The sequence below is a fragment of the Bubalus kerabau genome, unplaced genomic scaffold, assembly GCF_029407905.1.
Source record: "Bubalus kerabau isolate K-KA32 ecotype Philippines breed swamp buffalo unplaced genomic scaffold, PCC_UOA_SB_1v2 scaffold_103, whole genome shotgun sequence".
In the NCBI taxonomy this organism is placed as follows: Eukaryota; Metazoa; Chordata; class Mammalia; order Artiodactyla; family Bovidae; genus Bubalus; species Bubalus kerabau.
The window spans coordinates 50001-64111 of NW_026577957.1; the positions used below are offsets into that span (position 1 = coordinate 50001).

At 59.0% G+C, this 14111-nt stretch overlaps 1 long non-coding RNA gene across 2 annotated transcripts in view; it reads right to left on the reverse strand.

Annotated features, from left to right (window-relative positions):
* The window catches only part of LOC129641183 (uncharacterized), an 8603-nt gene extending 684 nt beyond the window's left edge, over positions 1 to 7919 (reverse strand). Inside the window, exons 1-2 of one of the 2 annotated variants that reach the window (XR_008709252.1) lie at positions 7617 to 7919; positions 1 to 152 (exon numbers count right to left, since the gene is read on the reverse strand). The exon at positions 1 to 152 is cut by the window's left edge and continues 61 nt beyond it. This is a non-coding gene — a long non-coding RNA (uncharacterized LOC129641183). Of the gene's footprint in view, positions 153 to 4190; positions 5828 to 7616 lie in introns of those variants that run through there. The other variant, XR_008709253.1, reaches the window with a different exon arrangement.
* Between the last annotated feature and the right edge of the window lie 6192 nt (positions 7920 to 14111).

Sequence of the window (14111 nt, forward strand, 5' to 3'; positions counted from 1 at the left end):
CTGAGCGGAGAAACTGCGCCCTAGGATGGGCCCCGTCTGGCAACGAGTCCCTGCCGGTCTCCCTCGGAGCTTCTAGGCTGCGGCCGGCTCTCTGGACAGCGGGTTGGTTGTCGGGCGCCACCTGCCTGTCGGTCGCTTTATTTTAGAGGGTCCTGCGAGGGGCGGGAGGACCACGGATGGAGCAGGCAGGCGGGACCGGCGAACTCGTGAATGCCCCGGGGCTGGGGAAGGAGGCTGTGGGGGAGGGGCACCATGGGCCAGAGGTCAACGGGGGGGGATGAGGAGCCCCCTTGGGCTTTTTGGTTTGGATGGGAAATCTCGTGTTGGAAACTTGATCGATGTGGGAGAACAGCCATTTGAACCCAAGGGAGCTGACTTCCTTCTTTGGGGCCTTGTCTCCCTTGGCCATGGGAGGGGGGACTCTTCCGTCTCCTGCCCAGGACTTCAAACGACAAAGCCACGACAGATCACGCGGATCCACTTGCTCCAGTCAGGTTCAGGGGCAGAGCGCGAGGATCAAAGCTGGCCTGGGGACAGCAAGTCTCGCCCCTCGCCCCTCGCCCCTCGCCCCTCGCCCCTCGCCCCTCGCCCCTCGCCCCTCGCCCCTCGCCGCCAACTCGCCACACGCCCGCGTCTGCCTGCCCAAAGACCAAGTGCGGGCTGCTGGTGGCAGAGTCACATGTCACGGGAGTGGTCTTGGTCGGGGAGGTGATGAATGCCGTCAGAAAACACAAGCAAAATGATGGGGGATATCCATCCATGCACGTTATCCTTTGCCTGGCTGCGTCTCTCTGTCTCTGCCCGCCCGCACACCACACGCCCCGTGTGCATACCACACACACACACACACACACACACACACACTGCGTCGTCCTTTGCGCCTGGCTGCGTCTCTCTCTGCCTGCACCATCCCCAGGCACACACCCGGCACGCGCACACACACACCCCCGGCCCCACACGGCGTGCACACACGCATCCTCACCCTATCCCCCCCCCCCCACAAACAGCCCATGAACACCCAGCCCCCACACGCACACCCCTACAACGTGTGCACGCACGCACATGCACACACACAGAGCGTTGTCCTTTGCCTGGCTGTGACGCTCTGCCTCTGTCTCTGCCCACACGCCACACATGCAAGCCCACACACACACACTCGCATCCCGCCCCGCCCCGACCCCCACACCACCCCCCACCCCCCACCCCCACATACACACACACACTGTGTTGTCCTTGGCCTGCCTGTGTCTCTCGGCCTCTGTCTCTTCCCCCGCCCCCCCTCCCGCACCCACAGGCGCACGCCAGGGCTGCACACTCCAACCACGCAACACCACCTGGGCATGTCACAGACACGCCACACACCGCCTCACGCCCCCCCCCCCCCCAACACACAGACACCCGGCCCACGCCACGCACACACGCGCGGGCGCACACACAGTGCTGTCCTTTGCCTGGCTGTGTGATACGATGCCTGTGTCTCTGCCCACACACCACATGCATACCCCCCCCCCCACACACACACACGGCCCTCCACACACACACACACACACACACACACACACACACACACCCCCGGACACACACACACTGCGTTGTCCTTTGCCTGGCTGGGTCTCCCGGCCTCTGTCTCTGCCGCCACGCACACACCCATGTGGCGCACACGCCCCCTCGTGGCACCAATACACCACACACCTACCCACCCTTCCCCCCCCCCCCGCAACACACTCTCACACGGCCCCACATGCCACAGAGAACACCACACACCGCCTCGCCCCCACAAACACACACACACCCCCGACACACACACACTGCGTTGTCCTTTGCCTGGCTGTGACGCTCTGCCTCTGTCTCTGCCCACACGCCACACATGCAAGCCCACCCACACACACTCACGTCCCGCCCCGCCCCGCCCCCCCACACCACACCGCCCCCCCACACACACACGCGCGCACGGCCCTGCACAGCGGCCACACAACACACACACACACACACCCCCTCCCCCCCAACAGACACACACAGAGACACACACACAGAGACACACACACACACACACACACAGCGTTCTCCTTTGCCTGGCTGTGACGCTCTGCCTCTGTCTATGCCCACACACACACACTCACATCCCGCCCCGCCCCGCCCCCCCACACCACACCGCCCACCCCCCCTCCCCACACACACACACACACACACTGTGTTGTCCTTCGCCTGCCTGTGTCTCTCGGCCTCTGTCTCTTCCCCCGCCCCCCCCCAGCACCCGCAGGCGCACGCCACACGCGCACACCCGTGCCGCCCACCCGGCCCCCGGTGGCACCTATACACAACACACCCACACCACACACCTGCCCGCCCCCCCACCCCCACCCACCCACCCACACACAGGGCTGCACACGCCACCCACGCAACACCACCTGGGCATGTCACAGACACGCCACACACTGCCTCGCGCCCCCCCCCCCACCCCCCCACCAACACACAGACACCCGGCCCACACCACACGCACATACGCGTGCGCACGCACACATACACACACACGCGCAAACACACACAGTGTTGTCCTTTGCCTGGCTGTGACACGATGCCTGTGTCTCTGCCCACACACCACAAGCATACCCCCCCCCCCCACGCACACACACACGGCCGTCCACACACACACACACACAGCCCCGACACACACACTGCGTTGTCCTTTGCCTGGCTGGGTCTCCCGGCCTCTGTCTCTGCCGCCACGCACACACCCATGTGGCGCACACGCCCCCTCGTGGCACCAATACACACCACACACCTACCCACCCTTCCCCCCCCCCCCCCCGCAACACACTCTCACACGGCCCCACATGCCACAGAGAACACCACACACCGCCTCGCCCCCACAAACACACACACACCCCCGACACACACACACTGCGTTGTCCTTTGCCTGGCTGTGACCCTCTGCCTCTGTCTCTGCCCACACGCCACACATGCAAGCCCACCCACACACACTCACGTCCCGCCCCGCCCCGCCCCCCCCCCCCCCCACACACACAGGCGCGCCCGGCCCTTCACAGCGGCCACACAACACACACACACACACACACCCTCCCCCCCAACACACACACACAGACACACACACAGAGACACACACAGACACACACACAGAGACACACACACACACACACACACACAGCGTTCTCCTTTGCCTGGCTGTGACGCTCTGCCTCTGTCTATGCCCACACACCACACATGCAAGCCCCCCCACACACACACTCACATCCCGTCCCGCCCCGCCCCTCCCCCCCCCGCCCCTCCCCCCCCCCCCAACACACACACAGCGTTGTCCTTTGCCTGGCTGTGACGTGTGACGCTCTGCCTCTGTCTCTGCCCACACACACACACTCACATCCCGCCCCGCCCCGCCCCCCCCCACCCCCCCCCCCCCCACACACACACACTGTTGTCCTTTGCCTGGCTGGGTCTCTCGGCCTCTGTCTCTCCCCACACACCACATATGCATGCCCACACACACACTCACATCTCGCCCCGCCCCCCACACCACACAACCCCCCCCCCCCCACACACACACACACACACACTGTGTTGTCCTTCGCCTGCCTGTGTCTCTCGGCCTCTCTCTCTTCCCCCGCCCCCCCTCCCGCACCCACAGGCGCACGCCACACGCGCACACCCGTGCCGCCCACACGGCCCCCGGTGGCACCTATACACAGCACACCCACACCACACACCTGCCCGCCCCCCCCCCCCCCACCCAACCACCCACCCACACACTGGGCTGCACACTCCACCCACGCAACACCACCTGGGCATGTCACAGACACGCCACACACCGCCTCCCCCTCCCCCACCTCGCCCCACTGCGTGTGTTCCTGTCCCCTCTCTTTCTCCTTCCTTCCTTCCTCTGTCATCGTCCCTCTGCTTCTCGCTCCCCTCCCTCCACCTTCACAGGACAGGGTGCCTTTAAGATGAGTCTGCCTGTTGTGAATACACCCTGGACATGATGATTGCTACAGTCTGACCTCTCGCGCCTGTAACCTGGGGTGGCGGGGGGTGGGGGCGGGGGGTTGTCAAACATCCTTGGTACGCTAGGGATAGCTTTCTCTGTGGAAGGTGGAAGCCTCCCTTCCGTCTCTCGGTGCAGACAGGCAAACCGACCACAACTCAAAGCAACGGTGTTTGTGCCACGTGGGGCATACCTTCCACGGTCTCTACTGATGGACACACCACCCACTTCACCGAGCACATCCGAGGAGCCTTCACCCAAAGCTCTTGCAAAAGTCTTCAGAACTCTCAGTCTTCCAGTCACCTGCCACCATCAGGCGAGGTGTAGAGAACCGACGGAGAAACTGGAGAAATGACTTCTTCCATGGGGTTGGATGAACGGAGGAACAGGATGCTGAAGTGGATGCCTGACGTCTTGAGGAAAAGAGGATGGGGCGATGGGGGGTGGGGGCGGGGGAGGAAGGGCAGGACGGTCCACTTAGGAGGGCTGGTTGAACATGGACACATAAACTGTACATCCAAAGAATCCACAAGCACCTACTCTATACTATGCCAGCACGGGAAAATAGACGTATGACGTTGCATGAACCTCTAAGGGAAAAGACTCTGAACACCTGAAACGAACACGGCTTTGGAAACCCACCCTAGACTTCATTTCTGCCGTGAGGGTGCTGTCGTGTGCATATCTGAGGGGATTGATATGTCTCCCGGCCATCTGGATTCCAGCTTGTGCTTCATCCAGCCCAGCGCTTCTCATGATGTGTACTCAGCGTGTACGTTCAATAAGCAGGGTGACGATGGACAGCCTTGATGGACTCCTTTCCCTTATTTGGAACCAGCCTGTTGGGTTCCATGTCTAGTTCTAACTGTTGCTTCCTGACCTGCAGAAATACAGATTCCTACAGATTCCTCTTTTTTTTTTTTTTTTTAATTCCCTAACCTGAGTGGAAAGCGAGAGAGACAGAGAAAAGACAGACGGAGGGACGGGCGGGCGGACAGGCACGCAGGCAGGAAAAAGAAAGAAAGAAAATCATGAAAGGACCTACCGTCCCATCTGTTGTTTTCCAGATACAAAGAGAAAACAAAGGACCGAAAAGGACACGAGGTTTAAAATGGGAATTTGGAAAGATGGACATCCCCTTGGTCACTTCATACAGCACCCCTGTCAACAGAAGGGAATCGTTTCTCTTTTTCTCTCGACCCGGTCCTTCCAGACTTCAGAAACTCTCCGTGGAGGATTCTTATCTCCTTGGCGAGAGTGATTGCCACACGTTCCTTAGGGGCCCAGAGGATATTTCCGTGAAACGGGGGTACACACTTCTGGATAGGAGAGTCGTGTCCTATACGTGTGTGTGTGTGTGTGTGTGTGTGTGTGTGTGTGTTCCTTTGCGTGTGGTTCTTCACCCGAGACGGGGACTGGAGCCTGAAGTGTTCCGAGCTGCCTCCGCTATCTGGGGACAACAACCCTCTCTCGGGGGGGGGGGGGGGGGGCACCACCACGTCCCATGTTCTCTTGTCCTTCTGACGGAGAACTCAAAAGGCCCTGTGCCTGAAGCCCTGCGGATGGAAGCTAGAGGACTTGGTGAACGTTTCTGACGGAGCCTCCCTGGTGGCTCACACGGTCAAGAGTCTGCCTGCGATGCAGGAGACCCGGGTTCCATCCCCGGGCCAGGAAGGCCTCCTGGAGAAGGACATGGCAACCCGCTCCAGGGCCCGACCCCGACGTCTAGAAATCAACCTCCTAGACTGCCTCTCCCTCTGCCGACTGGTTTCTCGAATCCGCTCCAGGGATGAACCTGTGTGTTTCCTTGGTTTCCTTACAAGTGCCTCGGGGGGGGGGGGGGGGCGGCGGAATACCTGATGGCTTGCACCCCAGGCCTGCTTTCCCGCACCCGTCCATCGACATCACGGCCTCCTGAGAGGAGATACGATCACTGTTTCCCTGAATGGAGGATCTGTGCTCAGAAACTCTTGCTGTGACACGGAGGCCCCTACGAACTAACCTATTTCGCCCTTCCCTCCTTCCTGCCTTCTGGATTTTTTTTTTTTTTTTCCTTTCCCTTTCTTTCCTTTTTTTTTTTTTTTTTTCTTTCCTTTCTTTTTCTCTCACGTCCATGCACACGCACACGCACACGCGCCGTCTCTCACGTACACACGTACATGCATGCACTCACACACAGTCACCAGCTCAGCTTTTCATGGGTTCCGGGCAAGGGTCAAGAGGAGGGAAAACTGGTGGGGCCCGGAGTAGGCCGCCGTCCCCACCCCACCCCACCCCACCCCACCCCACTGCACGTGAACCTCCGTGCCCTGTGGAGTGTTTTGGAGTCAAGTGACTTAAGAGCCGGCCAGCGCCAGAGGGACGCTCTGCCCCTCCCTCCTTTTCTGTCTCTCTGAAGGCAGGCAGGAAGGAAAACCTCCTCCCGCGGAAGGGAAGATGTCAAGGGACGGTGGCTGCTTCGACGCACGTCCGTCCGTGATCCTCACATGCATGACCCGGGTTTCCTGGGTTACACAAAGGAGGAGACTCCTTTGGCCTGACACGTAGGCGAGTCTGTCCCTCGGCCTCCCTCCCCATCCCCCAGCCCCCTTCCTCCGCGCGGGGCCGAAGGGGCCGTCTCAAGGTGGAGACGTGGAATGGCTGGGTGGGGCGGATCACCATTCAATAGAGAGAAGCTCGAGGCGAAGTCAGAGGCTCTGACTTGACTGGAAAGCTTTCTGCATTTGAATGAAGCTATCCGACGAGGCCCTGCAGGGGGAGGGTGGGGGAAGGTGGGGGTGGGGCCCACAGACAATAGCCCCTGCCTGCAGGGCCTGCCGGCCTGCCGGGCTGAGGAGGCCCTTTGGAGGCGGCGGCGGCGGCGGGGCCACGTCCCCGACTCCTGCAACTCGATCCCTTCAAGGAAACTTCTGGGGTGACTCCTGTCCAGGGAATCCTCCAGATGGGCCCGTTTCTGAAAAAGGCCCGAGTCACAGTTGTGACAGGTTCTCTGGATCTCTTGACACATGGATTGACCTGCACCCTCCCATCCTGTCAGATCCTTTGGACACGCTTGAAGAGGTCTTTGGCCTCGGCCAGAAAACAAGCCGAGAGAAACACACACGTGTTTGTCTGTGTGTTTGAACGGGGCGGAAAATGATGCGTGGCCGTGGATTGGAGAGAAACCTGCTCCTCTCACACGCCTGAAGGCAGGGAGTTCTCAGGGGGACGGACGGAACCTGCCTTCACTTCTCAGGGGGACCGGGACGGTCCCCTCGCCTCACGCGCCCCCGACCCCTAGCCCAGTCCCCCACTCCCGTCTCCCTAACCTCACACTCCCCCACCCCCACCCCCACCCCGGCCACCGAGGGGGGCCCGGGGAGGGATGGCTGTCTCAGCCCCGGTTCTGAGATGTCACTTGGGAAACCGCTCTAGGCCGAGATGCCAGATGGCCGCCCTGCCGCTTGGGGTCCGTCTCCATCACCCATGCCCGAAAGGCACGTGAGATCACGGACCGCACATCAGATCGGATCAGAGCAGATCAGTCGCTCAGTCGTGTCCGACTCTTTGCGACCCCGTGAGGCGCAGCACGCCAGGCCTCCCTGTCCATCACCAACTCCCGGAGTTCACTGAGACTCACGTCCATCGAGTTCGTGATGCCATCCAGCCATCTCCTCCTCTGTCGTCCCCTTCTCCTCTTGCCCCCAATCCCTCCCAGCATCAGAGTCTTTTCCAACGAGTCGACTCTTCGCATGAGGTGGCCAAAGGACTGGAGTTTCCGCTTTAGCGTCATGCCTTCCAAAGAAATCCCTGGGTTGATCTCCTTCAGAATGGACTGGTTGGCTCTCCTGGCAGTCCAAGGGACTCTCAAGAGTCTTCTCCAACACCACGGTTCAAAAGCATCCATTCTTCGGCGCTCAGCCTTCCTCACAGTCCAACTCTCACATCCGTACCTGACCACAGGAAAAACCATAGCCTTGACTGGACGGACCTTTGTTGGCAAAGTCATGTCTCTGCTTCTGAATAGGCTATCTAGGTTGGGCATGACTTTCCTTCCAAGGAGGAAGCGTCTTTTAAGGTCGTGGCCGCAGTCACCGTCTGCAGTGATTTTGGAGCCCAGACCCATAAAGCCTGACGCCGTGTCCACTGTTTCCCCGTCTGTTTCCCGTGAAGGGATGGGACCGGATGCCCCGATCTTCGTTTTCTGAATGTTGAGCTTCAAGCCAACGTGTTCACGCTCCTCTTTCACTGTCCTCAAGAGGCTCTTGAGTTCCTCTTCACTTTCTGCCCTAAGGGTGGTGTCCTCTGCCTCTCTGAGGGGATTGATATTTCTCCCGGCAATCTTGATTCCAGCTTGGGTGTCTCCCGGCCCAGCGTTTCTCATGATGGACTCTGCGTATAAGGTAAATACACAGGGTGGCGAGATACAGCCGTGACGAACTCCTTTTCCTATTTGGAACGCGTCTGTGGCTCCGTGTCCAGTTCTAACCTCGAGAGGCAGGTCAGGGGGTCTGGTATGCCCATCTCTCTCAGAATTGTCCACAGTTTACCGTGATCCACGCAGGCAAAGGCTTGGGCATAGTCCACGAAGCAGCAATAGACGCTTTTCTGGAACTCTCTTGCTTTTCCCATGACCCAGCGGACGTTGGCCATTTGCTCTCTGGTTCCTCTGCCTTTTCTCAAACCAGCTTGAGCATCAGGAAGCTCACGGTTCACATATTGCGGAAGCCTGGCTTGGGGAATTTTGAGCACGACTCTACTAGCGTGTGAGAGGCGTGCGAGTGTGCGGTCGGTTGAGCATGCTTTGGCGTGGCCTCTCTTTGGGATTGGAATGAACACGGACCTCTTCCAGTCCTGTGGCCACGGCGGAGGTTTCCAAATGTGCTGGCATAGTGAGTGCAGCACTGTCACAGCATCATCTTTCAGGATTTGGACGAGCTCCCCTGGAATTCCATCGCCTCCTCTAGCTTTGTTCGTAGTGATGCTTTCGAAGGCCCACTTGAGTTCACATTCCAGGAGGTCTGGCTCTAGGTCCGTGATCACACCATCGTGATGATCTGGGTCGTGAAGATCTTTTTTGTACGGTGCTTCTGTGTATTCTTGCCGTCTCTTCTCCACATCTTCTGCTTCTGTTAGGTCCATACCATGTCTGTCCTTGATCGAGCCCATCTTGGCATGACACGTTCCTTTGGTATCGCTGACGTTCTGGAAGAGATTCCCTAGTCTTTCCCGTTCTGTTGTTGTCCTCTCTGTCTGGGCACGGATCGCTGAAGAAGGCTTTCGTCTCTCTTCTTGCGAGTCTTTGGGACTCTGCATTCAGATGGTTATATCTTTTCTTTTCTCCTTTGCTTTTCGCTTCTCTGCGTCTCACGGCTATGTGGAAGGCCTTCCCAGACAGCCATGTTGCTTTTTGGCGTTTCTTTTCCATGGGGATGGCCTTGATCCCTGTCTCCTGCACCATGTCACGAGCCTCCTTCCATAGTTCCTACGGACAGCACGTAGCGCCCCCGGGACCCACGAAAGGATCCTCCTGAACACAGGACGGCGATGGTTATGGATCCACGTGGAGGGCGTCGATATCCCCACCTGATGCGTGACTAGGAGTCACACAGACTCGATGGGTGTGAGCTTGGATGGGGTGCCCTATCCGGAGCGATCACGTGGGTCAGAAAGCACACGCGGAACAGAACCAAACCGGAGACCGCAGCCAAGTCGAGGGCGGGCGGAACCCGAGGACCTCCCCGGTCCCGTGGCATCCTGTGCCGTACGCAGCCTTTCTCGATGGCCAGGAGAGACGTGGAATGTATGGGGTGTCGTGCCCGAAACCACGCCACGGAGAGTGATCGCGTCTGACGCTCATCGTCTCTAAAAAGATACATACGCCGGGTCTCTTTATAAAACGATGGAAGGAGATCTTTGAATGCCAGAGGGTATGACATGGGAAAGACACATCCAAGTGGACTCAGCATGGCCGAGAGAGCTCCCCCAAATAGAGAGGGGAGGCCATGGAGGAAGAGGTCCGTGTGTCTCCGTCTGGACGGAATGTACCCTTGGAGCACTTCCTGGGTCCCAGAGGCCTCCACATCCTCGAAGGAAACAGCGTTCCCGAAATGCAAGAGACCTCTCCTACCCTCCCCTTTCCCTAAATACCTTGCGACCCTCTACCCTGGAAGAAGAAACCTGTCCTTCTTTGCATGACAGCAAATCCTAAGTGCTCTCAGCTGGCTTGACAACCTCACGAGGCTCAGCTTTCTAGGCCCCTGACTCTTTCCTGGGGAACATGCCCTGGGTTTTATGGAAATCTGTGTCCCTGCATGGCAATCTCTAAGTCACCCCCCCCCCCACCCCCACCCCAAATAAAGCTTTCTTTTCTTTTCTTTTCTTTTGGCGCAGCCAATACAGACTCTTCATTGAAAGATACTAAAACTAGGTGATGTTATGTGTTTCATGTCCCGGTGTATTGAAATAGAATGTTCTTCGTGAAGGACGTACAACATCCTTCGTTCTAACGGGTACAGAATGGTGACTTGATGCACCTGTCTGTTGCAAAAGAATCATTCATGACCACCCAAGCGGTAGCTCATAGCTGGATCACAACCCATACATCTCATGACTGTATGCGAAAGAAAGTGAAGTCGCTCAGACTCTTTGCGGCCCCACGGACTGTAGCCTACCAGGCTCCTCCATCCATGGAATTTTCCAGGCAAGAATACCGGAGTGGGTTGCCATGTCCTTCTTCCGTTGTATGGGAAGTGAATGGGTCATGTCCACGGTCATGGCAACTTTCGAATACGATAATGCTGCTGCTGCTGCTGCTGCTGCTGCTGCTGCCGCCGCCGCCGCCGCCACTGCTCAGTCGCTTCCATCGTGTCCGAATCTGTGCGACCCCGTAGACGGTAGCCCGCCGGGCACCCCCGTCCCTGGGGTTCTCCAGGCAGGAACACTGCGGTGGGTTCCCATTTCCTTCTCCGAGGCGTGAAAGGGAAAAGGGGAAGGCCAGTCGCTCGGTCGTGTCCGACTCTGTGCGACCCCGTGGACTGCGGCCCACCGGGCTCCTCCGTCCACGGGATTTTCCGGGCAAGAGGACTGGAGTGGGGTGACGTTGCCTTCTCCGCATATGAGACGGCGATACCGATAAGGCTGTTCTTTAGAATCACCGTGCTCTTTGTGACGTAGACAGTATATATGTACCTTATCCGTGAAGTTCCCGCCGCCCCCGCCCTTACATCGATCGACATCTTCCCATGTCTCCCTCCCCCAGCCGCTCTGTGATGATCGTTTTCATTGCTTTAGATGGCCTTGCATGGCATGGAAGTGACAGGAGACGCTCTGTTTCTTTCTCTACCTGACTTATTCATTGGGCATCCCTCCCTAAGTCACATCCATGCTATCACGACGTAAGAACGTGTTCATTCCTGGGGCTACCTGGGACACCTAGATCTACCTATCCATGGATCTCCATCTGGATCGTGGATCTTCTGGATCTAGTCTTCCCTAGATGGACACTTCGGCGGGTTCCCCATCTTGGCTCTTGTGAATGATGCTGCGATGGACCTGGGAGTGCAGACCTCTCTCTAGGTGAGATTCAGGTGTTCATGTCCTTCGATGTATACCCCGAAGTGAGATTGTTGGCAGGATCCATCATTTCTCAACCACGACTCGTTTCTAAGTCCTTCTGAGGTGATCCGGTCGCTGCTGCTGCGGCTGCCGCTAAGTCGCTTCCGTCGCGTCCGACTCTGTGCGACCCCGTAGACGGCAGCCCGCCAGGCTCCCCCCTGTCCCTGGGGTTCTCCAGGCGAGAACGCTGGAGTGGGTTGCCACGGCCTTCTCCAATGCCTGGAAGGGAAGAGCGAAAGGGAAGTCGCTCAGTCGTGTTCGACTCTTCCCGACCCCATGGACTGCGGCCTACCGGGCTCCTCCGCCCACGGGAGTTTCCGGGCGAGGGGACTGGAGTGGGTTGCCATTGCCTTCTCCGGAGATCCGGGGAACGATCCGTTCTTTGCCCATAGACGCCGTGGGAATCAAAGCGACTGCATACGTCTTAGGGAAGACGGCGACGGCGACGACGACGACGACGACGACGACCCAAACGCTCCCGAGAGCACCGTGGAACCAGAGGGTGTGTCCGCGGGATGATTCCCCGGTGCCAGCTTTCCACGGCTCGTTCGCGTCCACACGCCCCCTGCGGTCGGCAGGTTGTTCGATAGACACGGAACCACGGTTGTCACGGGCCGGGGTTGCCTAGGTGCCGGTCGATCCCCAGATGAGTGGGGTGATGACAGAGTCCTTAGGGAACGGAGCGGAGACGCATAGAATGAGTTCCACGAGACGAGTGGGATGAGAAGAGAAGAACGAGGGGAAGTGGTGCCTGGGGAGCCAGACATGGTCGAACAGAAGAGAAAACGTGTCAGACGAGAGGGGAGAATGATTCCAAGTCCGTGGAGCAGCATGGGGGAGACAGGCCCAGGAGATGCGAGCAGAGGCTGGGGGCACGGCACACCTGGGCCGGTGAGCACGCAGGGAGCCGAGAGGGATGGCCGTGCGTCGCCTGCAGGTCCGCGCGGGCCGATCTCCAGAGCCCGGACTGTGAGGGATTTCGTGAGAACAGTCAGGCTCACGGGGCCCGAGGGTGACGTCTCCACGGTGCTCTCGGCACTGTACGGAGAGCTTCCCGCGCTTCCGACGGCACGGAGAGCTGGGGTTTCTTTAGGTGTATCTACAGAAGATTCAGGGAGCTTCCCGAGGGATAGGACTAGGTATTGGCCGATCGCGTCCGATCTTAGGCCGTCTCGCTGGATGATCATTGGCCGTCTTTGACGTCTGTGGGGGCGTGCTGGGTCTTCATGGCCGTGCAAGCTGTTCTCTCTCTGTGGAGAGAGGGGGCCGCTCTACGGTCGTGCGTCTGGGCTTCTCGTGGCTGTGGTTCCTCTTGGGGCGCGGGGGCACTGGGGCACGTGGGCTTCAGTGGCTGCTGGGTGTGGGCTCGACACTCGCAGCGGCCAGGATCTAGAACACAGACTCCATCACCGAGGCATATGGGCAGCGTGTGGGCTCTTCCCGGACCGGGGGTGAAACCCATGTCTCCTGCCTGGGCACGGGGTGGTTTGCCACGGGGCCCCCGGGGAAGCCCCGGTCCCGAACTCGAGGCGGATCTCTTGACGTCACCGCTTTTTCTTGGAGGGTTTCGAAACGGTCGGGCCAGGGAAAAGGACACAACCTGTACGTCCTTTCAATGGGATCCCTGAGGCCAGGAGGAGCCGTGCAGACGCCGATGAGGGAGGAAGGGGATGATGTCGCCTTTTGGTACGGTGAGGATCGGACTCGCAGTCCACGCTCCTGTTCCCACCGCTCCCCTCCGTGAACTGGAGTTCGAATCTCGATGGGCCTCTGAGCCCACACCTGGCTGGCCTCCATCATGCCGGGTTGACCTTCGGTTCTCACAAACCGGCACGCTTGCTGCCTCTCGACGTGTCCTAGAGAAGACGACATCGGATTCCATAGTAGATCAGCGTCTTGGACGAGCGACGGCACGACAGCCACAACAAGTGGGATGGATACACACAAACGTTGGTTTCTTTTGGACTATGAGCCCACCTCTGTTCGTGTGTGTGTGTGTGTGTGTGTGTGTGTGTGTGTGTCTGTGAGAGAGAGAGAGAGAGAGAGAGAGAGAGAGAGAGAGAGGCCTTTGTGGTTCTAAAGCAAGAAGCACTGAGGAGTGAAGACATTCTTGAACGAACATATTTTCCTTCATTTCAGTCGTGATGGTGCCATGATTTGGAGGACGACGTGGACTGTTTCGGGGTAGATGATTTTAGAAGGCTGTGAAGGGACTTCCCTGCCTGGTGGTCCAGTGGTGAAGAATCCACCTGCCGAGGAGGCAGGGGACAGGGTGTTTTCGATCGATCCCTGATCCGGGAAGATGCCGCCGGGCTCCGGGCAGGTTCGATACGAACCTACAGAACGGACAGTGCCAGGCGTGAAGGCGAGGGCAGACGGACGGGGGACTCTGGACGAGGATGACTGACACGGACGGACACGGACGTCTCCGTGTAGGTGGGTCGTGGCCGGCACGCTCCTCTGGGGCAGGATGTTCCTAGGACCGTTGGGGAGCGTGCGCGCGCGCGTGCGCGTGGGA